The sequence below is a fragment of the Musa acuminata genome, chromosome BXJ2-8 (genome assembly GCF_036884655.1).
Source record: "Musa acuminata AAA Group cultivar baxijiao chromosome BXJ2-8, Cavendish_Baxijiao_AAA, whole genome shotgun sequence".
NCBI lineage: Eukaryota > Viridiplantae > Streptophyta > Magnoliopsida > Zingiberales > Musaceae > Musa > Musa acuminata.
The window spans coordinates 42,042,501-42,066,731 of record NC_088345.1 but is presented as its reverse complement, the minus strand read 5'-3'; the positions used below and the strand labels follow the sequence as shown (position 1 = coordinate 42,066,731).

Below are 24,231 nucleotides of genomic sequence, written 5' to 3'. Positions count from 1 at the left end.
AAAGGCGAGGGACGACGCACACAAAACGAGTGCGATCATACCAGCACTAAAGCACCGGATCCCATCAGAACTCCGAAGTTAAGCGTGCTTGAGCGAGAGTAGTACTAGGATGGGTGACCCCCTGGGAAGTCCTCGTGTTGCACTCCTTTTTGCGCCCCAGAAGACTTACTTAGAACCCTCTTTTAAGCTTTTCAATTTTTCCAGCATTATGGCCAACAATAAATATGTCATTAACATATAGCAGGAGAATAATGAAATCATCATCTAAAAATTTCTTCATAAACATACAGTGGTTCTAGGATGGGTGACCCCCTGTTGCACTCGTTTTTGCGCCCCGAGCGGCCAAAACCTCTCCCGTCGGCCTCCGAGGCGATGGTTTTGGGCCTCGGAATTTACCGTGACCGCTACGCAGTCAGTCTCGTGGGGCTCGGAGAGAGCTTTCCGGAATGGGGCCGCAATAGCGATTCCGAGTTCGTTCGAGAAAGTCCCGAAGGTTTCGGCGCGCGCTTGCCGTGTCCGGTACGCGGTCGGCCTGTGGGCATCGGAGAGATCCGACAATGGCGATTCCGAGATCGTTCGAGAGTACAAAGGCGGGGGACGACGCACACAAAACGAGTGCGATCATACCAGCACTAAAGCACCGGATCCCATCAGAACTCCGAAGTTAAGCGTGCTTGGGCGAGAGTAGTACTAGGATGGGTGACCCCCTGGGAAGTCCTCGTGTTGCACTGCTTTTTGCGCCCCAGAAGACTTACTTAGAACCCTCTTTTAAGCTTTTCAATTTTTCCAGCATTATGGCCAACAATAAATATGTCATTAACATATAGCAGGAGAATAATGAAATCATCATCTAAAAATTTCTTCATAAACATACAGTGGTTCTAGGATGGGTGACCCCCTGTTGCACTCGTTTTTGCGCCCCGAGCGGCCAAAACCTCTCCCGTCGGCCTCCGAGGCGATGGTTTTGGGCCTCGGAATTTGCCATGACCGCTACGCAGTCAGTCTCGTGGGGCTCGGAGAGAGCTTTCCGGAATGGGGCCGCAATAGCGATTCCGAGTTCGTTCGAGAAAGTCCCGAAGGTTTCGGCGCGCGCTTGCCGTGTCCGGTACGCGGTCGGCCTCGTGGGCATCGGAGAGATCCGACAATGGCGATTCCGAGATCGTTCGAGAGTACAAAGGCGAGGGACGACGCACACAAAACGAGTGCGATCATATCAGCACTAAAGCACCGGATCCCATCAGAACTCCGAAGTTAAGCGTGCTTGGGCGAGAGTAGTACTAGGATGGGTGACCCCCTGGGAAGTCCTCGTGTTGCACTCCTTTTTGCGCCCCAGAAGACTTACTTAGAACCCCCTTTTAAGCTTTTCAATTTTTCCAGCATTATGGCCAACAATAAATATGTCATTAACATATAGCAGGAGAATAATGAAATCATCATCTAAAAATTTCTTCATAAACATACAGTGGTTCTAGGATGGGTGACCCCCTGTTGCACTCGTTTTTGCGCCCCGAGCGGCCAAAACCTCTCTCCCGTCGGCCTCCGAGGCGATGGTTTTGGGCCTCGGAATTTGCCGTGACCGCTACGCAGTCAGTCTCGTGGGGCTCGGAGAGAGCTTTCCGGAATGGGGCCGCAATAGCGATTCCGAGTTCGTTCGAGAAAGTCCCGAAGGTTTCGGCGCGCGCTTGCCGTGTCCGGTACGCGGTCGGCCTCGTGGGCATCGGAGAGATCCGACAATGGCGATTCCGAGATCGTTCGAGAGTACAAAGGCGAGGGACGACGCACACAAAACGAGTGCGATCATACCAGCACTAAAGCACCGGATCCCATCAGAACTCCGAAGTTAAGCGTGCTTGGGCGAGAGTAGTACTAGGATGGGTGACCCCCTGGGAAGTCCTCGTGTTGCACTCCTTTTTGCGCCCCAGAAGACTTACTTAGAACCCTCTTTTAAGCTTTTCAATTTTTCCAGCATTATGGCCAACAATAAATATGTCATTAACATATAGCAGGAGAATAATGAAATCATCATCTAAAAATTTCTTCATAAACATACAGTGGTTCTAGGATGGGTGACCCCCTGTTGCACTCGTTTTTGCGCCCCGAGCGGCCAAAACCTCTCCCGTCGGCCTCCGAGGCGATGGTTTTGGGCCTCGGAATTTGCCGTGACCGCTACGCAGTCAGTCTCGTGGGGCTCGGAGAGAGCTTTCCGGAATGGGGCCGCAATAGCGATTCCGAGTTCGTTCGAGAAAGTCCCGAAGGTTTCGGCGCGCGCTTGCCGTGTCCGGTACGCGGTCGGCCTGTGGGCATCGGAGAGATCCGACAATGGCGATTCCGAGATCGTTCGAGAGTACAAAGGCGGGGGACGACGCACAAAAAACGAGTGCGATCATACCAGCACTAAAGCACCGGATCCCATCAGAACTCCGAAGTTAAGCGTGCTTGGGCGAGAGTAGTACTAGGATGGGTGACCCCCTGGGAAGTCCTCGTGTTGCACTCCTTTTTGCGCCCCAGAAGACTTACTTAGAACCCTCTTTTAAGCTTTTCAATTTTTCCAGCATTATGGCCAACAATAAATATGTCATTAACATATAGCAGGAGAATAATGAAATCATCATCTAAAAATTTCTTCATAAACATACAGTGGTTCTAGGATGGGTGACCCCCTGTTGCACTCGTTTTTGCGCCCCGAGCGGCCAAAACCTCTCCCGTCGGCCTCCGAGGCGATGGTTTTGGGCCTCGGAATTTGCCATGACCGCTACGCAGTCAGTCTCGTGGGGCTCGGAGAGAGCTTTCCGGAATGGGGCCGCAATAGCGATTCCGAGTTCGTTCGAGAAAGTCCCGAAGGTTTCGGCGCGCGCTTGCCGTGTCCGGTACGCGGTCGGCCTCGTGGGCATCGGAGAGATCCGACAATGGCGATTCCGAGATCGTTCGAGAGTACAAAGGCGAGGGACGACGCACACAAAACGAGTGCGATCATATCAGCACTAAAGCACCGGATCCCATCAGAACTCCGAAGTTAAGCGTGCTTGGGCGAGAGTAGTACTAGGATGGGTGACCCCCTGGGAAGTCCTCGTGTTGCACTCCTTTTTGCGCCCCAGAAGACTTACTTAGAACCCCCTTTTAAGCTTTTCAATTTTTCCAGCATTATGGCCAACAATAAATATGTCATTAACATATAGCAGGAGAATAATGAAATCATCATCTAAAAATTTCTTCATAAACATACAGTGGTTCTAGGATGGGTGACCCCCTGTTGCACTCGTTTTTGCGCCCCGAGCGGCCAAAACCTCTCTCCCGTCGGCCTCCGAGGCGATGGTTTTGGGCCTCGGAATTTGCCGTGACCGCTACGCAGTCAGTCTCGTGGGGCTCGGAGAGAGCTTTCCGGAATGGGGCCGCAATAGCGATTCCGAGTTCGTTCGAGAAAGTCCCGAAGGTTTCGGCGCGCGCTTGCCGTGTCCGGTACGCGGTCGGCCTCGTGGGCATCGGAGAGATCCGACAATGGCGATTCCGAGATCGTTCGAGAGTACAAAGGCGAGGGACGACGCACACAAAACGAGTGCGATCATACCAGCACTAAAGCACCGGATCCCATCAGAACTCCGAAGTTAAGCGTGCTTGGGCGAGAGTAGTACTAGGATGGGTGACCCCCTGGGAAGTCCTCGTGTTGCACTCCTTTTTGCGCCCCAGAAGACTTACTTAGAACCCTCTTTTAAGCTTTTCAATTTTTCCAGCATTATGGCCAACAATAAATATGTCATTAACATATAGCAGGAGAATAATGAAATCATCATCTAAAAATTTCTTCATAAACATACAGTGGTTCTAGGATGGGTGACCCCCTGTTGCACTCGTTTTTGCGCCCCGAGCGGCCAAAACCTCTCCCGTCGGCCTCCGAGGCGATGGTTTTGGGCCTCGGAATTTGCCGTGACCGCTACGCAGTCAGTCTCGTGGGGCTCGGAGAGAGCTTTCCGGAATGGGGCCGCAATAGCGATTCCGAGTTCGTTCGAGAAAGTCCCGAAGGTTTCGGCGCGCGCTTGCCGTGTCCGGTACGCGGTCGGCCTGTGGGCATCGGAGAGATCCGACAATGGCGATTCCGAGATCGTTCGAGAGTACAAAGGCGGGGGACGACGCACAAAAAACGAGTGCGATCATACCAGCACTAAAGCACCGGATCCCATCAGAACTCCGAAGTTAAGCGTGCTTGGGCGAGAGTAGTACTAGGATGGGTGACCCCCTGGGAAGTCCTCGTGTTGCACTCCTTTTTGCGCCCCAGAAGACTTACTTAGAACCCTCTTTTAAGCTTTTCAATTTTTCCAGCATTATGGCCAACAATAAATATGTCATTAACATATAGCAGGAGAATAATGAAATCATCATCTAAAAATTTCTTCATAAACATACAGTGGTTCTAGGATGGGTGACCCCCTGTTGCACTCGTTTTTGCGCCCCGAGCGGCCAAAACCTCTCCCGTCGGCCTCCGAGGCGATGGTTTTGGGCCTCGGAATTTGCCATGACCGCTACGCAGTCAGTCTCGTGGGGCTCGGAGAGAGCTTTCCGGAATGGGGCTGCAATAGCGATTCCGAGTTCGTTCGAGAAAGTCCCGAAGGTTTCGGCGCGCGCTTGCCGTGTCCGGTACGCGGTCGGCCTCGTGGGCATCGGAGAGATCCGACAATGGCGATTCCGAGATCGTTCGAGAGTACAAAGGCGAGGGACGACGCACACAAAACGAGTGCGATCATATCAGCACTAAAGCACCGGATCCCATCAGAACTCCGAAGTTAAGCGTGCTTGGGCGAGAGTAGTACTAGGATGGGTGACCCCCTGGGAAGTCCTCGTGTTGCACTCCTTTTTGCGCCCCAGAAGACTTACTTAGAACCCCCTTTTAAGCTTTTCAATTTTTCCAGCATTATGGCCAACAATAAATATGTCATTAACATATAGCAGGAGAATAATGAAATCATCATCTAAAAATTTCTTCATAAACATACAGTGGTTCTAGGATGGGTGACCCCCTGTTGCACTCGTTTTTGCGCCCCGAGCGGCCAAAACCTCTCTCCCGTCGGCCTCCGAGGCGATGGTTTTGGGCCTCGGAATTTGCCGTGACCGCTACGCAGTCAGTCTCGTGGGGCTCGGAGAGAGCTTTCCGGAATGGGGCCACAATAGCGATTCCGAGTTCGTTCGAGAAAGTCCCGAAGGTTTCGGCGCGCGCTTGCCGTGTCCGGTACGCGGTCGGCCTCGTGGGCATCGGAGAGATCCGACAATGGCGATTCCGAGATCGTTCGAGAGTACAAAGGCGAGGGACGACGCACACAAAACGAGTGCGATCATACCAGCACTAAAGCACCGGATCCCATCAGAACTCCGAAGTTAAGCGTGCTTGGGCGAGAGTAGTACTAGGATGGGTGACCCCCTGGGAAGTCCTCGTGTTGCACTCCTTTTTGCGCCCCAGAAGACTTACTTAGAACCCTCTTTTAAGCTTTTCAATTTTTCCAGCATTATGGCCAACAATAAATATGTCATTAACATATAGCAGGAGAATAATGAAATCATCATCTAAAAATTTCTTCATAAACATACAGTGGTTCTAGGATGGGTGACCCCCTGTTGCACTCGTTTTTGCGCCCCGAGCGGCCAAAACCTCTCCCGTCGGCCTCCGAGGCGATGGTTTTGGGCCACGGAATTTGCCATGACCGCTACGCAGTCAGTCTCGTGGGGCTCGGAGAGAGCTTTCCGGAATGGGGCCGCAATAGCGATTCCGAGTTCGTTCGAGAAAGTCCCGAAGGTTTCGGCGCGCGCTTGCCGTGTCCGGTACGCGGTCGGCCTCGTGGGCATCGGAGAGATCCGACAATGGCGATTCCGAGATCGTTCGAGAGTACAAAGGCGAGGGACGACGCACACAAAACGAGTGCGATCATATCAGCACTAAAGCACCGGATCCCATCAGAACTCCGAAGTTAAGCGTGCTTGGGCGAGAGTAGTACTAGGATGGGTGACCCCCTGGGAAGTCCTCGTGTTGCACTCCTTTTTGCGCCCCAGAAGACTTACTTAGAACCCCCTTTTAAGCTTTTCAATTTTTCCAGCATTATGGCCAACAATAAATATGTCATTAACATATAGCAGGAGAATAATGAAATCATCATCTAAAAATTTCTTCATAAACATACAGTGGTTCTAGGATGGGTGACCCCCTGTTGCACTCGTTTTTGCGCCCCGAGCGGCCAAAACCTCTCTCCCGTCGGCCTCCGAGGCGATGGTTTTGGGCCTCGGAATTTGCCGTGACCGCTACGCAGTCAGTCTCGTGGGGCTCGGAGAGAGCTTTCCGGAATGGGGCCGCAATAGCGATTCCGAGTTCGTTCGAGAAAGTCCCGAAGGTTTCGGCGCGCGCTTGCCGTGTCCGGTACGCGGTCGGCCTCGTGGGCATCGGAGAGATCCGACAATGGCGATTCCGAGATCGTTCGAGAGTACAAAGGCGAGGGACGACGCACACAAAACGAGTGCGATCATACCAGCACTAAAGCACCGGATCCCATCAGAACTCCGAAGTTAAGCGTGCTTGGGCGAGAGTAGTACTAGGATGGGTGACCCCCTGGGAAGTCCTCGTGTTGCACTCCTTTTTGCGCCCCAGAAGACTTACTTAGAACCCTCTTTTAAGCTTTTCAATTTTTCCAGCATTATGGCCAACAATAAATATGTCATTAACATATAGCAGGAGAATAATGAAATCATCATCTAAAAATTTCTTCATAAACATACAGTGGTTCTAGGATGGGTGACCCCCTGTTGCACTCGTTTTTGCGCCCCGAGCGGCCAAAACCTCCCTCCCGTCGGCCTCCGAGGCGATGGTTTTGGGCCTCGGAATTTGCCGTGACTGCTACGCAGTCAGTCTCGTGGGGCTCGGAGAGAGCTTTCCGGAATGGGGCCGCAATAGCGATTCCGAGTTCGTTCGAGAAAGTCCCGAAGGTTTCGGCGCGCGCTTGCCGTGTCCGGTACGCGGTCGGCCTCGTGGGCATCGGAGAGATCCGACAATGGCGATTCCGAGATCGTTCGAGAGTACAAAGGCGAGGGACGACGCACACAAAACGAGTGCGATCATACCAGCACTAAAGCACCGGATCCCATCAGAACTCCGAAGTTAAGCGTGCTTGGGCGAGAGTAGTACTAGGATGGGTGACCCCCTGGGAAGTCCTCGTGTTGCACTCCTTTTTGCACCCCAGAAGACTTACTTAGAACCCTCTTTTAAGCTTTTCAATTTTTCCAGCATTATGGCCAACAATAAATATGTCATTAACATATAGCAGGAGAATAATGAAATCATCATCTAAAAATTTCTTCATAAACATACAGTGGTTCTAGGATGGGTGACCCCCTGTTGCACTCGTTTTTGCGCCCCGAGCGGCCAAAACCTCTCCCGTCGGCCTCCGAGGCGATGGTTTTGGGCCTCGGAATTTGCCGTGACCGCTACGCAGTCAGTCTCGTGGGGCTCGGAGAGAGCTTTCCGGAATGGGGCCGCAATAGCGATTCCGAGTTCGTTCGAGAAAGTCCCGAAGGTTTCGGCGCGCGCTTGCCGTGTCCGGTACGCGGTCGGCCTGTGGGCATCGGAGAGATCCGACAATGGCGATTCCGAGATCGTTCGAGAGTACAAAGGCGGGGGACGACGCACAAAAAACGAGTGCGATCATACCAGCACTAAAGCACCGGATCCCATCAGAACTCCGAAGTTAAGCGCGCTTGGGCGAGAGTAGTACTAGGATGGGTGACCCCCTGGGAAGTCCTCGTGTTGCACTCCTTTTTGCGCCCCAGAAGACTTACTTAGAACCCTCTTTTAAGCTTTTCAATTTTTCCAGCATTATGGCCAACAATAAATATGTCATTAACATATAGCAGGAGAATAATGAAATCATCATCTAAAAATTTCTTCATAAACATACAGTGGTTCTAGGATGGGTGACCCCCTGTTGCACTCGTTTTTGCGCCCCGAGCGGCCAAAACCTCTCCCGTCGGCCTCCGAGGCGATGGTTTTGGGCCTCGGAATTTGCCGTGACCGCTACGCAGTCAGTCTCGTGGGGCTCGGAGAGAGCTTTCCGGAATGGGGCCGCAATAGCGATTCCGAGTTCGTTCGAGAAAGTCCCGAAGGTTTCGGCGCGCGCTTGCCGTGTCCGGTACGCGGTCGGCCTGTGGGCATCGGAGAGATCCGACAATGGCGATTCCGAGATCGTTCGAGAGTACAAAGGCGGGGGACGACGCACAAAAAACGAGGGCGATCATACCAGCACTAAAGCACCGGATCCCATCAGAACTCCGAAGTTAAGCGCGCTTGGGCGAGAGTAGTACTAGGATGGGTGACCCCCTGGGAAGTCCTCGTGTTGCACTCCTTTTTGCGCCCCAGAAGACTTACTTAGAACCCTCTTTTAAGCTTTTCAATTTTTCCAGCATTATGGCCAACAATAAATATGTCATTAACATATAGCAGGAGAATAATGAAATCATCATCTAAAAATTTCTTCATAAACATACAGTGGTTCTAGGATGGGTGACCCCCTGTTGCACTCGTTTTTGCGCCCCGAGCGGCCAAAACCTCTCCCGTCGGCCTCCGAGGCGATGGTTTTGGGCCTCGGAATTTGCCGTGACCGCTACGCAGTCAGTCTCGTGGGGCTCGGAGAGAGCTTTCCGGAATGGGGCCGCAATAGCGATTCCGAGTTCGTTCGAGAAAGTCCCGAAGGTTTCGGCGCGCGCTTGCCGTGTCCGGTACGCGGTCGGCCTGTGGGCATCGGAGAGATCCGACAATGGCGATTCCGAGATCGTTCGAGAGTACAAAGGCGGGGGACGACGCACAAAAAACGAGTGCGATCATACCAGCACTAAAGCACCGGATCCCATCAGAACTCCGAAGTTAAGCGCGCTTGGGCGAGAGTAGTACTAGGATGGGTGACCCCCTGGGAAGTCCTCGTGTTGCACTCCTTTTTGCGCCCCAGAAGACTTACTTAGAACCCTCTTTTAAGCTTTTCAATTTTTCCAGCATTATGGCCAACAATAAATATGTCATTAACATATAGCAGGAGAATAATGAAATCATCATCTAAAAATTTCTTCATAAACATACAGTGGTTCTAGGATGGGTGACCCCCTGTTGCACTCGTTTTTGCGCCCCGAGCGGCCAAAACCTCTCCCGTCGGCCTCCGAGGCGATGGTTTTGGGCCTCGGAATTTGCCATGACCGCTACGCAGTCAGTCTCGTGGGGCTCGGAGAGAGCTTTCCGGAATGGGGCCGCAATAGCGATTCCGAGTTCGTTCGAGAAAGTCCCGAAGGTTTCGGCGCGCGCTTGCCGTGTCCGGTACGCGGTCGGCCTCGTGGGCATCGGAGAGATCCGACAATGGCGATTCCGAGATCGTTCGAGAGTACAAAGGCGAGGGACGACGCACACAAAACGAGTGCGATCATATCAGCACTAAAGCAACGGATCCCATCAGAACTCCGAAGTTAAGCGTGCTTGGGCGAGAGTAGTACTAGGATGGGTGACCCCCTGGGAAGTCCTCGTGTTGCACTCCTTTTTGCGCCCCAGAAGACTTACTTAGAACCCCCTTTTAAGCTTTTCAATTTTTCCAGCATTATGGCCAACAATAAATATGTCATTAACATATAGCAGGAGAATAATGAAATCATCATCTAAAAATTTCTTCATAAACATACAGTGGTTCTAGGATGGGTGACCCCCTGTTGCACTCGTTTTTGCGCCCCGAGCGGCCAAAACCTCTCTCCCGTCGGCCTCCGAGGCGATGGTTTTGGGCCTCGGAATTTGCCGTGACCGCTACGCAGTCAGTCTCGTGGGGCTCGGAGAGAGCTTTCCGGAATGGGGCCGCAATAGCGATTCCGAGTTCGTTCGAGAAAGTCCCGAAGGTTTCGACGCGCGCTTGCCGTGTCCGGTACGCGGTCGGCCTCGTGGGCATCGGAGAGATCCGACAATGGCGATTCCGAGATCGTTCGAGAGTACAAAGGCGAGGGACGACGCACACAAAACGAGTGCGATCATACCAGCACTAAAGCACCGGATCCCATCAGAACTCCGAAGTTAAGCGTGCTTGGGCGAGAGTAGTACTAGGATGGGTGACCCCCTGGGAAGTCCTCGTGTTGCACTCCTTTTTGCGCCCCAGAAGACTTACTTAGAACCCTCTTTTAAGCTTTTCAATTTTTCCAGCATTATGGCCAACAATAAATATGTCATTAACATATAGCAGGAGAATAATGAAATCATCATCTAAAAATTTCTTCATAAACATACAGTGGTTCTAGGATGGGTGACCCCCTGTTGCACTCGTTTTTGCGCCCCGAGCGGCCAAAACCTCTCCCGTCGGCCTCCGAGGCGATGGTTTTGGGCCTCGGAATTTGCCGTGACCGCTACGCAGTCAGTCTCGTGGGGCTCGGAGAGAGCTTTCCGGAATGGGGCCGCAATAGCGATTCCGAGTTCGTTCGAGAAAGTCCCGAAGGTTTCGGCGCGCGCTTGCCGTGTCCGGTACGCGGTCGGCCTCGTGGGCATCGGAGAGATCCGACAATGGCGATTCCGAGATCGTTCGAGAGTACAAAGGCGAGGGACGACGCACACAAAACCAGTGCGATCATACCAGCACTAAAGCACCGGATCCCATCAGAACTCCGAAGTTAAGCGTGCTTGGGCGAGAGTAGTACTAGGATGGGTGACCCCCTGGGAAGTCCTCGTGTTGCACTCCTTTTTGCGCCCCAGAAGACTTACTTAGAACCCTCTTTTAAGCTTTTCAATTTTTCCAGCATTATGGCCAACAATAAATATGTCATTAACATATAGCAGGAGAATAATGAAATCATCATCTAAAAATTTCTTCATAAACATACAGTGGTTCTAGGATGGGTGACCCCCTGTTGCACTCGTTTTTGCGCCCCGAGCGGCCAAAACCTCTCCCGTCGGCCTCCGAGGCGATGGTTTTGGGCCTCGGAATTTGCCGTGACCGCTACGCAGTCAGTCTCGTGGGGCTCGGAGAGAGCTTTCCGGAATGGGGCCGCAATAGCGATTCCGAGTTCGTTCGAGAAAGTCCCGAAGGTTTCGGCGCGCGCTTGCCGTGTCCGGTACGCGGTCGGCCTGTGGGCATCGGAGAGATCCGACAATGGCGATTCCGAGATCGTTCGAGAGTACAAAGGCGGGGGACGACGCACAAAAAACGAGTGCGATCCTACCAGCACTAAAGCACCGGATCCCATCAGAACTCCGAAGTTAAGCGCGCTTGGGCGAGAGTAGTACTAGGATGGGTGACCCCCTGGGAAGTCCTCGTGTTGCACTCCTTTTTGCGCCCCAGAAGACTTACTTAGAACCCTCTTTTAAGCTTTTCAATTTTTCCAGCATTATGGCCAACAATAAATATGTCATTAACATATAGCAGGAGAATAATGAAATCATCATCTAAAAATTTCTTCATAAACATACAGTGGTTCTAGGATGGGTGACCCCCTGTTGCACTCGTTTTTGCGCCCCGAGCGGCCAAAACCTCTCCCGTCGGCCTCCGAGGCGATGGTTTTGGGCCTCGGAATTTGCCATGACCGCTACGCAGTCAGTCTCGTGGGGCTCGGAGAGAGCTTTCCGGAATGGGGCCGCAATAGCGATTCCGAGTTCGTTCGAGAAAGTCCCGAAGGTTTCGGCGCGCGCTTGCCGTGTCCGGTACGCGGTCGGCCTCGTGGGCATCGGAGAGATCCGACAATGGCGATTCCGAGATCGTTCGAGAGTACAAAGGCGAGGGACGACGCACACAAAACGAGTGCGATCATATCAGCACTAAAGCAACGGATCCCATCAGAACTCCGAAGTTAAGCGTGCTTGGGCGAGAGTAGTACTAGGATGGGTGACCCCCTGGGAAGTCCTCGTGTTGCACTCCTTTTTGCGCCCCTCTTTTAAGCTTTTCAATTTTTCCAGCATTATGGCCAACAATAAATATGTCATTAACATATAGCAGGAGAATAATGAAATCATCATCTAAAAATTTCTTCATAAACATACAGTGGTTCTAGGATGGGTGACCCCCTGTTGCACTCGTTTTTGCGCCCCGAGCGGCCAAAACCTCTCCCGTCGGCCTCCGAGGCGATGGTTTTGGGCCTCGGAATTTGCCGAGACCGCTACGCAGTCAGTCTCGTGGGGCTCGGAGAGAGCTTTCCGGAATGGGGCCGCAATAGCGATTCCGAGTTCGTTCGAGAAAGTCCCGATGGTTTCGGCGCGCGCTTGCCGTGTCCGGTACGCGGTCGGCCTCGTGGGCATCGGAGAGATCCGACAATGGCGATTCCGAGATCGTTCGAGAGTACAAAGGCGAGGGACGACGCACACAAAACGAGTGCGATCATACCAGCACTAAAGCACCGTATCCCATCATAACTCCGAAGTTAAGCGTGCTTGGGCGAGAGTAGTACTAGGATGGGTGACCCCCTGGGAAGTCCTCGTGTTGCACTCCTTTTTGCGCCCCAAAAGTCCTCGTGTTAATAAATATGTCATTAACATATAGCAGGAGAATAATGAAATCATCATCTAAAAATTTCTTCATAAACATACAGTGGTTCTAGGATGGGTGACCCCCTGTTGCACTCGTTTTTGCGCCCCGAGCGGCCAAAACCTCTCCCGTCGGCCTCCGAGGCGATGGTTTTGGGCCTCGGAATTTGCCGTGACCGCTACGCAGTCAGTCTCGTGGGGCTCGGAGAGAGCTTTCCGGAATGGGGCCGCAATAGCGATTCCGAGTTCGTTCGAGAAAGTCCCGATGGTTTCGGCGCGCGCTTGCCGTGTCCGGTACGCGGTCGGCCTCGTGGGCATCGGAGAGATCCGACAATGGCGATTCCGAGATCGTTCGAGAGTACAAAGGCGAGGGACGACGCACACAAAACGAGTGCGATCATACCAGCACTAAAGCACCGGATCCCATCATAACTCCGAAGTTAAGCGTGCTTGGGCGAGAGTAGTACTAGGATGGGTGACCCCCTGGGAAGTCCTCGTGTTGCACTCCTTTTTGCGCCCCTCTTTTAAGCTTTTCAATTTTTCTAGCATTATGGCCAACAATAAATATGTCATTAACATATAGCAGGAGAATAATGAAATCATCGTCTAAAAATTTCTTCATAAACATACAGTGGTTCTAGGATGGGTGACCCCCTGTTGCACTCGTTTTTGCGCCCCGAGCGGCCAAAACCTCTCCCGTCGGCCTCCGAGGCGATGGTTTTGGGCCTCGGAATTTGCCGTGACCGCTACGCAGTCAGTCTCGTGGGGCTCGGAGAGAGCTTTCCGGAATGGGGCCGCAATAGCGATTCCGAGTTCGTTCGAGAAAGTCCCGATGGTTTCGGCGCGCGCTTGCCGTGTCCGGTACGCGGTCGGCCTCGTGGGCATCGGAGAGATCCGACAATGGCGATTCCGAGATCGTTCGAGAGTACAAAGGCGAGGGACGACGCAAACAAAACGAGTGCGATCATACCAGCACTGAAGCACCGGATCCCATCAGAACTCCGAAGTTAAGCGTGCTTGGGTGAGAGTAGTACTAGGATGGGTGACCCCCTGGGAAGTCCTCCTGTTGCACTCCTTTTTGCGCCCCTCTTTTAAGCTTTTCAATTTTTCCAGCATTATGGCCAACAATAAATATGTCATTAACATATAGCAGGAGAATAATGAAATCATCATCTAAAAATTTCTTCATAAACATACAGTGGTTCTAGGATGGGTGACCCCCTGTTGCACTCGTTTTTGCGCCCCGAGCGGCCAAAACCTCTCCCGTCGGCCTCCGAGGCGATGGTTTTGGGCCTCGGAATTTGCCGTGACCGCTACGCAGTCAGTCTCGTGGGGCTCGGAGAGAGCTTTCCGGAATGGGGCCGCAATAGCGATTCCGAGTTCGTTCGAGAAAGTCCCGATGGTTTCGGCGCGCGCTTGCCGTGTCCGGTACGCGGTCGGCCTCGTGGGCATCGGAGAGATCCGACAATGGCGATTCCGAGATCGTTCGAGAGTACAAAGGCGAGGGACGACGCACACAAAACGAGTGCGATCATACCAGCACTAAAGCACCGGATCCCATCATAACTCCGAAGTTAAGCGTGCTTGGGCGAGAGTAGTACTAGGATGGGTGACCCCCTGGGAAGTCCTCGTGTTGCACTCCTTTTTGCGCCCCAAAAGTCCTCGTGTTAATAAATATGTCATTAACATATAGCAGGAGAATAATGAAATCATCATCTAAAAATTTCTTCATAAACATACAGTGGTTCTAGGATGGGTGACCCCCTGTTGCACTCGTTTTTGCGCCCCGAGCGGCCAAAACCTCTCCCGTCGGCCTCCGAGGCGATGGTTTTGGGCCTCGGAATTTGCCGTGACCGCTACGCAGTCAGTCTCGTGGGGCTCGGAGAGAGCTTTCCGGAATGGGGCCGCAATAGCGATTCCGAGTTCGTTCGAGAAAGTCCCGATGGTTTCGGCGCGCGCTTGCCGTGTCCGGTACGCGGTCGGCCTCGTGGGCATCGGAGAGATCCGACAATGGCGATTCCGAGATCGTTCGAGAGTACAAAGGCGAGGGACGACGCACACAAAACGAGTGCGATCATACCAGCACTAAAGCACCGGATCCCATCATAACTCCGAAGTTAAGCGTGCTTGGGCGAGAGTAGTACTAGGATGGGTGACCCCCTGGGAAGTCCTCGTGTTGCACTCCTTTTTGCGCCCCTCTTTTAAGCTTTTCAATTTTTCTAGCATTATGGCCAACAATAAATATGTCATTAACATATAGCAGGAGAATAATGAAATCATCGTCTAAAAATTTCTTCATAAACATACAGTGGTTCTAGGATGGGTGACCCCCTGTTGCACTCGTTTTTGCGCCCCGAGCGGCCAAAACCTCTCCCGTCGGCCTCCGAGGCGATGGTTTTGGGCCTCGGAATTTGCCGTGACCGCTACGCAGTCAGTCTCGTGGGGCTCGGAGAGAGCTTTCCGGAATGGGGCCGCAATAGCGATTCCGAGTTCGTTCGAGAAAGTCCCGATGGTTTCGGCGCGCGCTTGCCGTGTCCGGTACGCGGTCGGCCTCGTGGGCATCGGAGAGATCCGACAATGGCGATTCCGAGATCGTTCGAGAGTACAAAGGCGAGGGACGACGCAAACAAAACGAGTGCGATCATACCAGCACTGAAGCACCGGATCCCATCAGAACTCCGAAGTTAAGCGTGCTTGGGTGAGAGTAGTACTAGGATGGGTGACCCCCTGGGAAGTCCTCCTGTTGCACTCCTTTTTGCGCCCCTCTTTTAAGCTTTTCAATTTTTCCAGCATTATGGCCAACAATAAATATGTCATTAACATATAGCAGGAGAATAATGAAATCATCATCTAAAAATTTCTTCATAAACATACAGTGGTTCTAGGATGGGTGACCCCCTGTTGCACTCGTTTTTGCGCCCCGAGCGGCCAAAACCTCTCCCGTCGGCCTCCGAGGCGATGGTTTTGGGCCTCGGAATTTGCCGTGACCGCTACGCAGTCAGTCTCGTGGGGCTCGGAGAGAGCTTTCCGGAATGGGGCCGCAATAGCGATTCCGAGTTCGTTCGAGAAAGTCCCGATGGTTTCGGCGCGCGCTTGCCGTGTCCGGTACGCGGTCGGCCTCGTGGGCATCGGAGAGATCCGACAATGGCGATTCCGAGATCGTTCGAGAGTACAAAGGCGAGGGACGACGCACACAAAACGAGTGCGATCATACCAGCACTAAAGCACCGGATCCCATCATAACTCCGAAGTTAAGCGTGCTTGGGCGAGAGTAGTACTAGGATGGGTGACCCCCTGGGAAGTCCTCGTGTTGCACTCCTTTTTGCGCCCCAAAAGTCCTCGTGTTAATAAATATGTCATTAACATATAGCAGGAGAATAATGAAATCATCATCTAAAAATTTCTTCATAAACATACAGTGGTTCTAGGATGGGTGACCCCCTGTTGCACTCGTTTTTGCGCCCCGAGCGGCCAAAACCTCTCCCGTCGGCCTCCGAGGCGATGGTTTTGGGCCTCGGAATTTGCCGTGACCGCTACGCAGTCAGTCTCGTGGGGCTCGGAGAGAGCTTTCCGGAATGGGGCCGCAATAGCGATTCCGAGTTCGTTCGAGAAAGTCCCGATGGTTTCGGCGCGCGCTTGCCGTGTCCGGTACGCGGTCGGCCTCGTGGGCATCGGAGAGATCCGACAATGGCGATTCCGAGATCGTTCGAGAGTACAAAGGCGAGGGACGACGCACACAAAACGAGTGCGATCATACCAGCACTAAAGCACCGGATCCCATCATAACTCCGAAGTTAAGCGTGCTTGGGCGAGAGTAGTACTAGGATGGGTGACCCCCTGGGAAGTCCTCGTGTTGCACTCCTTTTTGCGCCCCTCTTTTAAGCTTTTCAATTTTTCTAGCATTATGGCCAACAATAAATATGTCATTAACATATAGCAGGAGAATAATGAAATCATCGTCTAAAAATTTCTTCATAAACATACAGTGGTTCTAGGATGGGTGACCCCCTGTTGCACTCGTTTTTGCGCCCCGAGCGGCCAAAACCTCTCCCGTCGGCCTCCGAGGCGATGGTTTTGGGCCTCGGAATTTGCCGTGACCGCTACGCAGTCAGTCTCGTGGGGCTCGGAGAGAGCTTTCCGGAATGGGGCCGCAATAGCGATTCCGAGTTCGTTCGAGAAAGTCCCGATGGTTTCGGCGCGCGCTTGCCGTGTCCGGTACGCGGTCGGCCTCGTGGGCATCGGAGAGATCCGACAATGGCGATTCCGAGATCGTTCGAGAGTACAAAGGCGAGGGACGACGCAAACAAAACGAGTGCGATCATACCAGCACTGAAGCACCGGATCCCATCAGAACTCCGAAGTTAAGCGTGCTTGGGTGAGAGTAGTACTAGGATGGGTGACCCCCTGGGAAGTCCTCCTGTTGCACTCCTTTTTGCGCCCCTCTTTTAAGCTTTTCAATTTTTCCAGCATTATGGCCAACAATAAATATGTCATTAACATATAGCAGGAGAATAATGAAATCATCATCTAAAAATTTCTTCATAAACATACAGTGGTTCTAGGATGGGTGACCCCCTGTTGCACTCGTTTTTGCGCCCCGAGCGGCCAAAACCTCTCCCGTCGGCCTCCGAGGCGATGGTTTTGGGCCTCGGAATTTGCCGTGACCGCTACGCAGTCAGTCTCGTGGGGCTCGGAGAGAGCTTTCCGGAATGGGGCCGCAATAGCGATTCCGAGTTCGTTCGAGAAAGTCCCGAAGGTTTCGGCGCGCGCTTGCCGTGTCCGGTACGCGGTCGGCCTCGTGGGCATCGGAGAGATCCGACAATGGCGATTCTGAGATCGTTCGAGAGTACAAAGGCGAGGGACGACGCACACAAAACGAGTGCGATCATACCAGCACTAAAGCACCGGATCCCATCAGAACTCCGAAGTTAAGCGTGCTTGGGCGAGAGTAGTACTAGGATGGGTTACCCCCTGGGAAGTCCTCCTGTTGCACTCCTTTTTGCGCCCCTCTTTTAAGCTTTTCAATTTTTCCAGCATTATGGCCAACAATAAATATGTCATTAACATATAGCAGGAGAATAATGAAATCATCATCTAAAAATTTCTTCATAAACATACAGTGGTTCTAGGATGGGTGACCCCCTGTTGCACTCGTTTTTGCGCCCCGAGCGGCCAAAACCTCTCCCGTCGGCCTCCGAGGCGATGGTTTTGGGCCTCGGAATTTGCCGTGACCGCTACGCAGTCAGTCTCGTGGGGCTCGGAGAGAGCTTTCCGGAATGGGGCCGCAATAGCGATTCCGAGTTCGTTCGAGAAAGTCCCGATGGTTTCGGCGCGCGCTTGCCGTGTCCGGTACGCGGTCGGCCTCGTGGGCATCGGAGAGATCCGACAATGGCGATTCCGAGATCGTTCGAGAGTACAAAGGCGAGGGACGACGCACACAAAACGAGTGCGATCATACCAGCACTAAAGCACCGGATCCCATCATAACTCCGAAGTTAAGCGTGTTTGGGCGAGAGTAGTACTAGGATGGGTGACCCCCTGGGAAGTCCTCGTGTTGCACTCCTTTTTGCGCCCCTCTTTTAAGCTTTTCAATTTTTCCAGCATTATGGCCAACAATAAATATGTCATTAACATATAGCAGGAGAATAATGAAATCATCATCTAAAAATTTCTTCATAAACATACAGTGGTTCTAGGATGGGTGACCCCCTGTTGCACTCGTTTTTGCGCCCCGAGCGGCAAAAACCTCTCCCGTCAGCCTCCGAGGCGATGGTTTTGGGCCTCGGAATTTGCCGTGACCGCTACGCAGTCAGTCTCGTGGGGCTCGGAGAGAGCTTTCCGGAATGGGGCCGCAATAGCGATTCCGAGTTCGTTCGAGAAAGTCCCGAAGGTTTCGGCCCGCGCTTGCCGTGTCCGGTACGCGGTCGGCCTCGTGGGCATCGGAGAGATCCGACAATGGCGATTCTGAGATCGTTCGAGAGTACAAAGGCGAGGGACGACGCACACAAAACGAGTGCGATCATACCAGCACTAAAGCACCGGATCCCATCAGAACTCCGAAGTTAAGCGTGCTTGGGCGAGAGTAGTACTAGGATGGGTGACCCCCTGGGAAGTCCTCGTGTTGCACTCCTTTTTGCGCCCCAGAAGACTTACTTAGAACCCTCTTTTAAGCTTTTTGCGCCCCAGAAGACTTACTTAGAACCCTCTTTTAAGCTTTTCAATTTTTCCAGCATTATGGCCAACAATAAATATGTCATTAACATATAGCAGGAGAATAATGAAATCATCATCTAAAAATTTCTTCATAAACATACAGTGGTTCTAGGATGGGTGACCCCCTGTTGCACTCGTTTTTGCGCCCCGAGCGGCCAAAACCTCTCCCGTCGGCCTCCGAGGCGATGGTTTTGGGCCTCGGAATTTGCCGTGACCGCTACGCAGTCAGTCTCGTGGGGCTCGGAGAGAGCTTTCCGGAATGGGGCCGCAATAGCGATTCCGAGTTCGTTCGAGAAAGTCCCGATGGTTTCGGCGCGCGCTTGCCGTGTCCGGTACGCGGTCGGCCTCGTGGGCATCGGAGAGATCCGACAATGGCGATTCCGAGATCGTTCGAGAGTACAAAGGCGAGGGACGACGCACACAAAACGAGTGCGATCATACCAGCACTAAAGCACCGGATCCCATCAGAACTCCGAAGTTAAGCGTGCTTGGGCGAGAGTAGTACTAGGATGTGTGACCCCCTGGGAAGTCCTCGTGTTGCACTCCTTTTTGCGCCCCTCTTTTAAGCTTTTCAATTTTTCCAGCATTATGGCCAACAATAAATATGTCATTAACATATAGCAGGAGAATAATGAAATCATCATCTAAAAATTTCTTCATAAACATACAGTGGTTCTAGGATGGGTGACCCCCTGTTGCACTCGTTTTTGCGCCCCGAGCGGCCAAAACCTCTCCCGTCGGCCTCCGAGGCGATGGTTTTGGGCCTCGGAATTTGCCGTGACCGCTACGCAGTCAGTCTCGTGGGGCTCGGAGAGAGCTTTCCGGAATGGGGCCGCAATAGCGATTCCGAGTTCGTTCGAGAAAGTCCCGATGGTTTCGGCGCGCGCTTGCCGTGTCCGGTACGCGGTCGGCCTCGTGGGCATCGGAGAGATCCGACAATGGCGATTCCGAGATCGTTCGAGAGTACAAAGGCGAGGGACGACGCAAACAAAACGAGTGCGATCATACCAGCACTGAAGCACCGGATCCCATCAGAACTCCGAAGTTAAGCGTGCTTGGGTGAGAGTAGTACTAGGATGGGTGACCCCCTGGGAAGTCCTCGTGTTGCACTCCTTTTTGCGCCCCAAAAGACTTACTTAGAACCCTCTTTTAAGCTTTTCAATTTTTCCAGCATTATGGCCAACAATAAATATGTCATTAACATATAGCAGGAGAATAATGAAATCATCATCTAAAAATTTCTTCATAAACATACAGTGGTTCTAGGATGGGTGACCCCCTGTTGCACTCGTTTTTGCGCCCCGAGCGGCCAAAACCTCTCCCGTCGGCCTCCGAGGCGATGGTTTTGGGCCTCGGAATTTGCCGTGACCGCTACGCAGTCAGTCTCGTGGGGCTCGGAGAGAGCTTTCCGGAATGGGGCCGCAATAGCGATTCCGAGTTCGTTCGAGAAAGTCCCGATGGTTTCGGCGCGCGCTTGCCGTGTCCGGTACGCGGTCGGCCTCGTGGGCATCGGAGAGATCCGACAATGGCGATTCCGAGATCGTTCGAGAGTACAAAGGCGAGGGACGACGCACACAAAACGAGTGCGATCATACCAGCACTAAAGCACCGGATCCCATCAGAACTCCGAAGTTAAGCGTGCTTGGGCGAGAGTAGTACTAGGATGTGTGACCCCCTGGGAAGTCCTCGTGTTGCACTCCTTTTTGCGCCCCTCTTTTAAGCTTTTCAATTTTTCCAGCATTATGGCCAACAATAAATATGTCATTAACATATAGCAGGAGAATAATGAAATCATCATCTAAAAATTTCTTCATAAACATACAGTGGTTCTAGGATGGGTGACCCCCTGTTGCACTCGTTTTTGCGCCCCGAGCGGCCAAAACCTCTCCCGTCGGCCTCCGAGGCGATGGTTTTGGGCCTCGGAATTTGCCGTGACCGCTACGCAGTCAGTCTCGTGGGGCTCGGAGAGAGCTTTCCGGAATGGGGCCGCAATAGCGATTCCGAGTTCGTTCGAGAAAGTCCCGATGGTTTCGGCGCGCGCTTGCCGTGTCCGGTACGCGGTCGGCCTCGTGGGCATCGGAGAGATCCGACAATGGCGATTCCGAGATCGTTCGAGAGTACAAAGGCGAGGGACGACGCAAACAAAACGAGTGCGATCATACCAGCACTGAAGCACCGGATCCCATCAGAACTCCGAAGTTAAGCGTGCTTGGGTGAGAGTAGTACTAGGATGGGTGACCCCCTGGGAAGTCCTCGTGTTGCACTCCTTTTTGCGCCCCAAAAGACTTACTTAGAACCCTCTTTTAAGCTTTTCAATTTTTCCAGCATTATGGCCAACAATAAATATGTCATTAACATATAGCAGGAGAATAATGAAATCATCATCTAAAAATTTCTTCATAAACATACAGTGGTTCTAGGATGGGTGACCCCCTGTTGCACTCGTTTTTGCGCCCCGAGCGGCCAAAACCTCTCCCGTCGGCCTCCGAGGCGATGGTTTTGGGCCTCGAAATTTGCCGTGACCGCTACGCAGTCAGTCTCGTGGAGCTCGGAGAGAGCTTTCCGGAATGGGGCCGCAATAGCGATTCCGAGTTCGTTCGAGAAAGTCCCGATGGTTTCGGCGCGCGCTTGCCGTGTCCGGTACGCGGTCGGCCTCGTGGGCATCGGAGAGATCCGACAATGGCGATTCCGAGATCGTTCGAGAGTACAAAGGCGAGGGACGACGCACACAAAACGAGTGCGATCATACCAGCACTAAAGCACCGGATCCCATCAGAACTCCGAAGTTAAGCGTGCTTGGGCGAGAGTAGTACTAGGATGGGTGACCCCCTGGGAAGTCCTCGTGTTGCACTCCTTTTTGCGCCCCTCTTTTAAGCTTTTCAATTTTTCCAGCATTATGGCCAACAATAAATATGTCATTAACATATAGTAGGAGAATAATGAAATCATCATCTAAAAATTTCTTCATAAACATACAGTGGTTCTAGGATGGGTGACCCCCTGTTGCACTCGTTTTTGCGCCCCGAGCGGCCAAAACCTCTCCCGTCGGCCTCCGAGGCGATGGTTTTGGGCCTCGGAATTTACCGTGACCGCTACGCAGTCAGTCTCGTGGGGCTCGGAGAGAGCTTTCCGGAATGGGGCCGCAATAGCGATTCCGAGTTCGTTCGAGAAAGTCCCGATGGTTTCGGCGCGCGCTTGCCGTGTCCGGTACGCGGTCGGCCTCGTGGGCATCGGAGAGATCCGACAATGGCGATTCCGAGATCGTTCGAGAGTACAAAGGCGAGGGACGACGCAAACAAAACGAGTGCGATCATACCAGCACTGAAGCACCGGATCCCATCAGAACTCCGAAGTTAAGCGTGCTTGGGTGAGAGTAGTACTAGGATGGGTGACCCCCTGGGAGGTCCTCGTGTTGCACTCCTTTTTGCGCCCCAAAAGACTTACTTAGAACCCTCTTTTAAGCTTTTCAATTTTTCCAGCATTATGGCCAACAATAAATATGTCATTAACATATAGCAGGAGAATAATGAAATCATCATCTAAAAATTTCTTCATAAACATACAGTGGTTCTAGGATGGGTGACCCCCTGTTGCACTCGTTTTTGCGCCCCGAGCGGCCAAAACCTCTCCCGTCGGCCTCCGAGGCGATGGTTTTGGGCCTCGAAATTTGCCGTGACCGCTACGCAGTCAGTCTCGTGGGGCTCGGAGAGAGCTTTCCGGAATGGGGCCGCAATAGCGATTCCGAGTTCGTTCGAGAAAGTCCCGATGGTTTCGGCGCGCGCTTGCCGTGTCCGGTACGCGGTCGGCCTCGTGGGCATCGGAGAGATCCGACAATGGCGATTCCGAGATCGTTCGAGAGTACAAAGGCGAGGGACGACGCACACAAAACGAGTGCGATCATACCAGCACTAAAGCACCGGATCCCATCAGAACTCCGAAGTTAAGCGTGCTTGGGCGAGAGTAGTACTAGGATGGGTGACCCCCTGGGAAGTCCTCGTGTTGCACTCCTTTTTGCGCCCCTCTTTTAAGCTTTTCAATTTTTCCAGCATTATGGCCAACAATAAATATGTCATTAACATATAGCAGGAGAATAATGAAATCATCATCTAAAAATTTCTTCATAAACATACAGTGGTTCTAGGATGGGTGACCCCCTGTTGCACTCGTTTTTGCGCCCCGAGCGGCCAAAACCTCTCCCGTCGGCCTCCGAGGCGATGGTTTTGGGCCTCGGAATTTGCCGTGACCGCTACGCAGTCAGTCTCGTGGGGCTCGGAGAGAGCTTTCCGGAATGGGGCCGCAATAGCGATTCCGAGTTCGTTCGAGAAAGTCCCGATGGTTTCGGCGCGCGCTTGCCGTGTCCGGTACGCGGTCGGCCTCGTGGGCATCGGAGAGATCCGACAATGGCGATTCCGAGATCGTTCGAGAGTACAAAGGCGAGGGACGACGCAAACAAAACGAGTGCGATCATACCAGCACTGAAGCACCGGATCCCATCAGAACTCCGAAGTTAAGCGTGCTTGGGTGAGAGTAGTACTAGGATGGGTGACCCCCTGGGAGGTCCTCGTGTTGCACTCCTTTTTGCGCCCCAAAAGACTTACTTAGAACCCTCTTTTAAGCTTTTCAATTTTTCCAGCATTATGGCCAACAATAAATATGTCATTAACATATAGCAGGAGAATAATGAAATCATCATCTAAAAATTTCTTCATAAACATACAGTGGTTCTAGGATGGGTGACCCCCTGTTGCACTCGTTTTTGCGCCCCGAGCGGCCAAAACCTCTCCCGTCGGCCTCCGAGGCGATGGTTTTGGGCCTCGGAATTTGCCGTGACCGCTACGCAGTCAGTCTCGTGGGGCTCGGAGAGAGCTTTCCGGAATGGGGCCGCAATAGCGATTCCGAGTTCGTTCGAGAAAGTCCCGATGGTTTCGGCGCGCGCTTGCCGTGTCCGGTACGCGGTCGGCCTCGTGGGCATCGGAGAGATCCGACAATGGCGATTCCGAGATCGTTCGAGAGTACAAAGGCGAGGGACGACGCACACAAAACGAGTGCGATCATACCAGCACTAAAGCACCGGATCCCATCAGAACTCCGAAGTTAAGCGTGCTTGGGCGAGAGTAGTACTAGGATGGGTGACCCCCTGGGAAGTCCTCGTGTTGCACTCCTTTTTGCGCCCCTCTTTTAAGCTTTTCAATTTTTCCAGCATTATGGCCAACAATAAATATGTCATTAACATATAGCAGGAGAATAATGAAATCATCATCTAAAAATTTCTTCATAAACATACAGTGGTTCTAGGATGGGTGACCCCCTGTTGCACTCGTTTTTGCGCCCCGAGCGGCCAAAACCTCTCCCGTCGGCCTCCGAGGCGATGGTTTTGGGCCTCGGAATTTGCCGTGACCGCTACGCAGTCAGTCTCGTGGGGCTCGGAGAGAGCTTTCCGGAATGGGGCCGCAATAGCGATTCCGAGTTCGTTCGAGAAAGTCCCGATGGTTTCGGCGCGCGCTTGCCGTGTCCGGTACGCGGTC

General features: G+C 52.7%; 42 non-coding genes across 42 annotated transcripts; all 42 read left to right on the top strand.

Moving 5' to 3' along the window:
- The first annotated feature begins 27 nt into the window (after nt 1-27).
- Nucleotides 28-146, top strand: LOC135620506 (5S ribosomal RNA). Its single transcript, XR_010489749.1, has one exon. It is a non-coding gene; the product is annotated as a 5S ribosomal RNA (ribosomal RNA).
- A 467-nt stretch (nt 147-613) lies between these two features.
- On the top strand, nt 614-732 carry LOC135620469 (5S ribosomal RNA). Its single transcript, XR_010489711.1, has one exon. It is a non-coding gene; the product is annotated as a 5S ribosomal RNA (ribosomal RNA).
- A 468-nt stretch (nt 733-1,200) lies between these two features.
- LOC135621654 (5S ribosomal RNA) lies at nt 1,201-1,319 on the top strand. The gene has a single exon (XR_010490817.1). It is a non-coding gene; the product is annotated as a 5S ribosomal RNA (ribosomal RNA).
- Nucleotides 1,320-1,789: 470 nt separating this feature from the next.
- Nucleotides 1,790-1,908, top strand: LOC135621541 (5S ribosomal RNA). The gene has a single exon (XR_010490705.1). It is a non-coding gene; the product is annotated as a 5S ribosomal RNA (ribosomal RNA).
- Nucleotides 1,909-2,375: 467 nt separating this feature from the next.
- LOC135621540 (5S ribosomal RNA) lies at nt 2,376-2,494 on the top strand. Its single transcript, XR_010490704.1, has one exon. It is a non-coding gene; the product is annotated as a 5S ribosomal RNA (ribosomal RNA).
- A 468-nt stretch (nt 2,495-2,962) lies between these two features.
- LOC135621653 (5S ribosomal RNA) lies at nt 2,963-3,081 on the top strand. Its single transcript, XR_010490816.1, has one exon. It is a non-coding gene; the product is annotated as a 5S ribosomal RNA (ribosomal RNA).
- A 470-nt stretch (nt 3,082-3,551) lies between these two features.
- LOC135621539 (5S ribosomal RNA) lies at nt 3,552-3,670 on the top strand. Its single transcript, XR_010490703.1, has one exon. It is a non-coding gene; the product is annotated as a 5S ribosomal RNA (ribosomal RNA).
- Nucleotides 3,671-4,137: 467 nt separating this feature from the next.
- LOC135621538 (5S ribosomal RNA) lies at nt 4,138-4,256 on the top strand. Its single transcript, XR_010490702.1, has one exon. It is a non-coding gene; the product is annotated as a 5S ribosomal RNA (ribosomal RNA).
- Nucleotides 4,257-4,724: 468 nt separating this feature from the next.
- On the top strand, nt 4,725-4,843 carry LOC135621652 (5S ribosomal RNA). Its single transcript, XR_010490815.1, has one exon. It is a non-coding gene; the product is annotated as a 5S ribosomal RNA (ribosomal RNA).
- Nucleotides 4,844-5,313: 470 nt separating this feature from the next.
- On the top strand, nt 5,314-5,432 carry LOC135621537 (5S ribosomal RNA). Its single transcript, XR_010490701.1, has one exon. It is a non-coding gene; the product is annotated as a 5S ribosomal RNA (ribosomal RNA).
- A 468-nt stretch (nt 5,433-5,900) lies between these two features.
- On the top strand, nt 5,901-6,019 carry LOC135621651 (5S ribosomal RNA). Its single transcript, XR_010490814.1, has one exon. It is a non-coding gene; the product is annotated as a 5S ribosomal RNA (ribosomal RNA).
- A 470-nt stretch (nt 6,020-6,489) lies between these two features.
- Nucleotides 6,490-6,608, top strand: LOC135621536 (5S ribosomal RNA). Its single transcript, XR_010490700.1, has one exon. It is a non-coding gene; the product is annotated as a 5S ribosomal RNA (ribosomal RNA).
- Nucleotides 6,609-7,078: 470 nt separating this feature from the next.
- On the top strand, nt 7,079-7,197 carry LOC135621535 (5S ribosomal RNA). The gene has a single exon (XR_010490699.1). It is a non-coding gene; the product is annotated as a 5S ribosomal RNA (ribosomal RNA).
- A 467-nt stretch (nt 7,198-7,664) lies between these two features.
- Nucleotides 7,665-7,783, top strand: LOC135621741 (5S ribosomal RNA). The gene has a single exon (XR_010490902.1). It is a non-coding gene; the product is annotated as a 5S ribosomal RNA (ribosomal RNA).
- Nucleotides 7,784-8,250: 467 nt separating this feature from the next.
- Nucleotides 8,251-8,369, top strand: LOC135620617 (5S ribosomal RNA). Its single transcript, XR_010489858.1, has one exon. It is a non-coding gene; the product is annotated as a 5S ribosomal RNA (ribosomal RNA).
- Nucleotides 8,370-8,836: 467 nt separating this feature from the next.
- Nucleotides 8,837-8,955, top strand: LOC135621740 (5S ribosomal RNA). Its single transcript, XR_010490901.1, has one exon. It is a non-coding gene; the product is annotated as a 5S ribosomal RNA (ribosomal RNA).
- A 468-nt stretch (nt 8,956-9,423) lies between these two features.
- LOC135620622 (5S ribosomal RNA) lies at nt 9,424-9,542 on the top strand. The gene has a single exon (XR_010489862.1). It is a non-coding gene; the product is annotated as a 5S ribosomal RNA (ribosomal RNA).
- Nucleotides 9,543-10,012: 470 nt separating this feature from the next.
- On the top strand, nt 10,013-10,131 carry LOC135621534 (5S ribosomal RNA). The gene has a single exon (XR_010490698.1). It is a non-coding gene; the product is annotated as a 5S ribosomal RNA (ribosomal RNA).
- Nucleotides 10,132-10,599: 468 nt separating this feature from the next.
- On the top strand, nt 10,600-10,718 carry LOC135620472 (5S ribosomal RNA). The gene has a single exon (XR_010489714.1). It is a non-coding gene; the product is annotated as a 5S ribosomal RNA (ribosomal RNA).
- A 467-nt stretch (nt 10,719-11,185) lies between these two features.
- On the top strand, nt 11,186-11,304 carry LOC135620620 (5S ribosomal RNA). The gene has a single exon (XR_010489860.1). It is a non-coding gene; the product is annotated as a 5S ribosomal RNA (ribosomal RNA).
- Nucleotides 11,305-11,772: 468 nt separating this feature from the next.
- LOC135620621 (5S ribosomal RNA) lies at nt 11,773-11,891 on the top strand. Its single transcript, XR_010489861.1, has one exon. It is a non-coding gene; the product is annotated as a 5S ribosomal RNA (ribosomal RNA).
- Nucleotides 11,892-12,339: 448 nt separating this feature from the next.
- On the top strand, nt 12,340-12,458 carry LOC135620924 (5S ribosomal RNA). The gene has a single exon (XR_010490153.1). It is a non-coding gene; the product is annotated as a 5S ribosomal RNA (ribosomal RNA).
- Nucleotides 12,459-12,882: 424 nt separating this feature from the next.
- LOC135620635 (5S ribosomal RNA) lies at nt 12,883-13,001 on the top strand. The gene has a single exon (XR_010489874.1). It is a non-coding gene; the product is annotated as a 5S ribosomal RNA (ribosomal RNA).
- Nucleotides 13,002-13,449: 448 nt separating this feature from the next.
- On the top strand, nt 13,450-13,568 carry LOC135620582 (5S ribosomal RNA). The gene has a single exon (XR_010489825.1). It is a non-coding gene; the product is annotated as a 5S ribosomal RNA (ribosomal RNA).
- Nucleotides 13,569-14,016: 448 nt separating this feature from the next.
- On the top strand, nt 14,017-14,135 carry LOC135620633 (5S ribosomal RNA). The gene has a single exon (XR_010489873.1). It is a non-coding gene; the product is annotated as a 5S ribosomal RNA (ribosomal RNA).
- A 424-nt stretch (nt 14,136-14,559) lies between these two features.
- Nucleotides 14,560-14,678, top strand: LOC135620632 (5S ribosomal RNA). The gene has a single exon (XR_010489872.1). It is a non-coding gene; the product is annotated as a 5S ribosomal RNA (ribosomal RNA).
- Nucleotides 14,679-15,126: 448 nt separating this feature from the next.
- Nucleotides 15,127-15,245, top strand: LOC135620581 (5S ribosomal RNA). Its single transcript, XR_010489824.1, has one exon. It is a non-coding gene; the product is annotated as a 5S ribosomal RNA (ribosomal RNA).
- Nucleotides 15,246-15,693: 448 nt separating this feature from the next.
- Nucleotides 15,694-15,812, top strand: LOC135620630 (5S ribosomal RNA). Its single transcript, XR_010489870.1, has one exon. It is a non-coding gene; the product is annotated as a 5S ribosomal RNA (ribosomal RNA).
- A 424-nt stretch (nt 15,813-16,236) lies between these two features.
- On the top strand, nt 16,237-16,355 carry LOC135620629 (5S ribosomal RNA). The gene has a single exon (XR_010489869.1). It is a non-coding gene; the product is annotated as a 5S ribosomal RNA (ribosomal RNA).
- Nucleotides 16,356-16,803: 448 nt separating this feature from the next.
- Nucleotides 16,804-16,922, top strand: LOC135620580 (5S ribosomal RNA). Its single transcript, XR_010489823.1, has one exon. It is a non-coding gene; the product is annotated as a 5S ribosomal RNA (ribosomal RNA).
- Nucleotides 16,923-17,370: 448 nt separating this feature from the next.
- On the top strand, nt 17,371-17,489 carry LOC135620711 (5S ribosomal RNA). Its single transcript, XR_010489948.1, has one exon. It is a non-coding gene; the product is annotated as a 5S ribosomal RNA (ribosomal RNA).
- Nucleotides 17,490-17,937: 448 nt separating this feature from the next.
- Nucleotides 17,938-18,056, top strand: LOC135620781 (5S ribosomal RNA). Its single transcript, XR_010490015.1, has one exon. It is a non-coding gene; the product is annotated as a 5S ribosomal RNA (ribosomal RNA).
- Nucleotides 18,057-18,504: 448 nt separating this feature from the next.
- LOC135621532 (5S ribosomal RNA) lies at nt 18,505-18,623 on the top strand. Its single transcript, XR_010490696.1, has one exon. It is a non-coding gene; the product is annotated as a 5S ribosomal RNA (ribosomal RNA).
- Nucleotides 18,624-19,133: 510 nt separating this feature from the next.
- On the top strand, nt 19,134-19,252 carry LOC135620571 (5S ribosomal RNA). Its single transcript, XR_010489814.1, has one exon. It is a non-coding gene; the product is annotated as a 5S ribosomal RNA (ribosomal RNA).
- A 448-nt stretch (nt 19,253-19,700) lies between these two features.
- LOC135621718 (5S ribosomal RNA) lies at nt 19,701-19,819 on the top strand. Its single transcript, XR_010490880.1, has one exon. It is a non-coding gene; the product is annotated as a 5S ribosomal RNA (ribosomal RNA).
- Nucleotides 19,820-20,287: 468 nt separating this feature from the next.
- LOC135620569 (5S ribosomal RNA) lies at nt 20,288-20,406 on the top strand. The gene has a single exon (XR_010489813.1). It is a non-coding gene; the product is annotated as a 5S ribosomal RNA (ribosomal RNA).
- Nucleotides 20,407-20,854: 448 nt separating this feature from the next.
- On the top strand, nt 20,855-20,973 carry LOC135621717 (5S ribosomal RNA). The gene has a single exon (XR_010490879.1). It is a non-coding gene; the product is annotated as a 5S ribosomal RNA (ribosomal RNA).
- A 468-nt stretch (nt 20,974-21,441) lies between these two features.
- On the top strand, nt 21,442-21,560 carry LOC135621531 (5S ribosomal RNA). Its single transcript, XR_010490695.1, has one exon. It is a non-coding gene; the product is annotated as a 5S ribosomal RNA (ribosomal RNA).
- A 448-nt stretch (nt 21,561-22,008) lies between these two features.
- LOC135620505 (5S ribosomal RNA) lies at nt 22,009-22,127 on the top strand. Its single transcript, XR_010489748.1, has one exon. It is a non-coding gene; the product is annotated as a 5S ribosomal RNA (ribosomal RNA).
- A 468-nt stretch (nt 22,128-22,595) lies between these two features.
- LOC135621530 (5S ribosomal RNA) lies at nt 22,596-22,714 on the top strand. The gene has a single exon (XR_010490694.1). It is a non-coding gene; the product is annotated as a 5S ribosomal RNA (ribosomal RNA).
- Nucleotides 22,715-23,162: 448 nt separating this feature from the next.
- Nucleotides 23,163-23,281, top strand: LOC135620504 (5S ribosomal RNA). The gene has a single exon (XR_010489747.1). It is a non-coding gene; the product is annotated as a 5S ribosomal RNA (ribosomal RNA).
- Nucleotides 23,282-23,749: 468 nt separating this feature from the next.
- LOC135621529 (5S ribosomal RNA) lies at nt 23,750-23,868 on the top strand. Its single transcript, XR_010490693.1, has one exon. It is a non-coding gene; the product is annotated as a 5S ribosomal RNA (ribosomal RNA).
- Nucleotides 23,869-24,231: the final 363 nt, after the last annotated feature.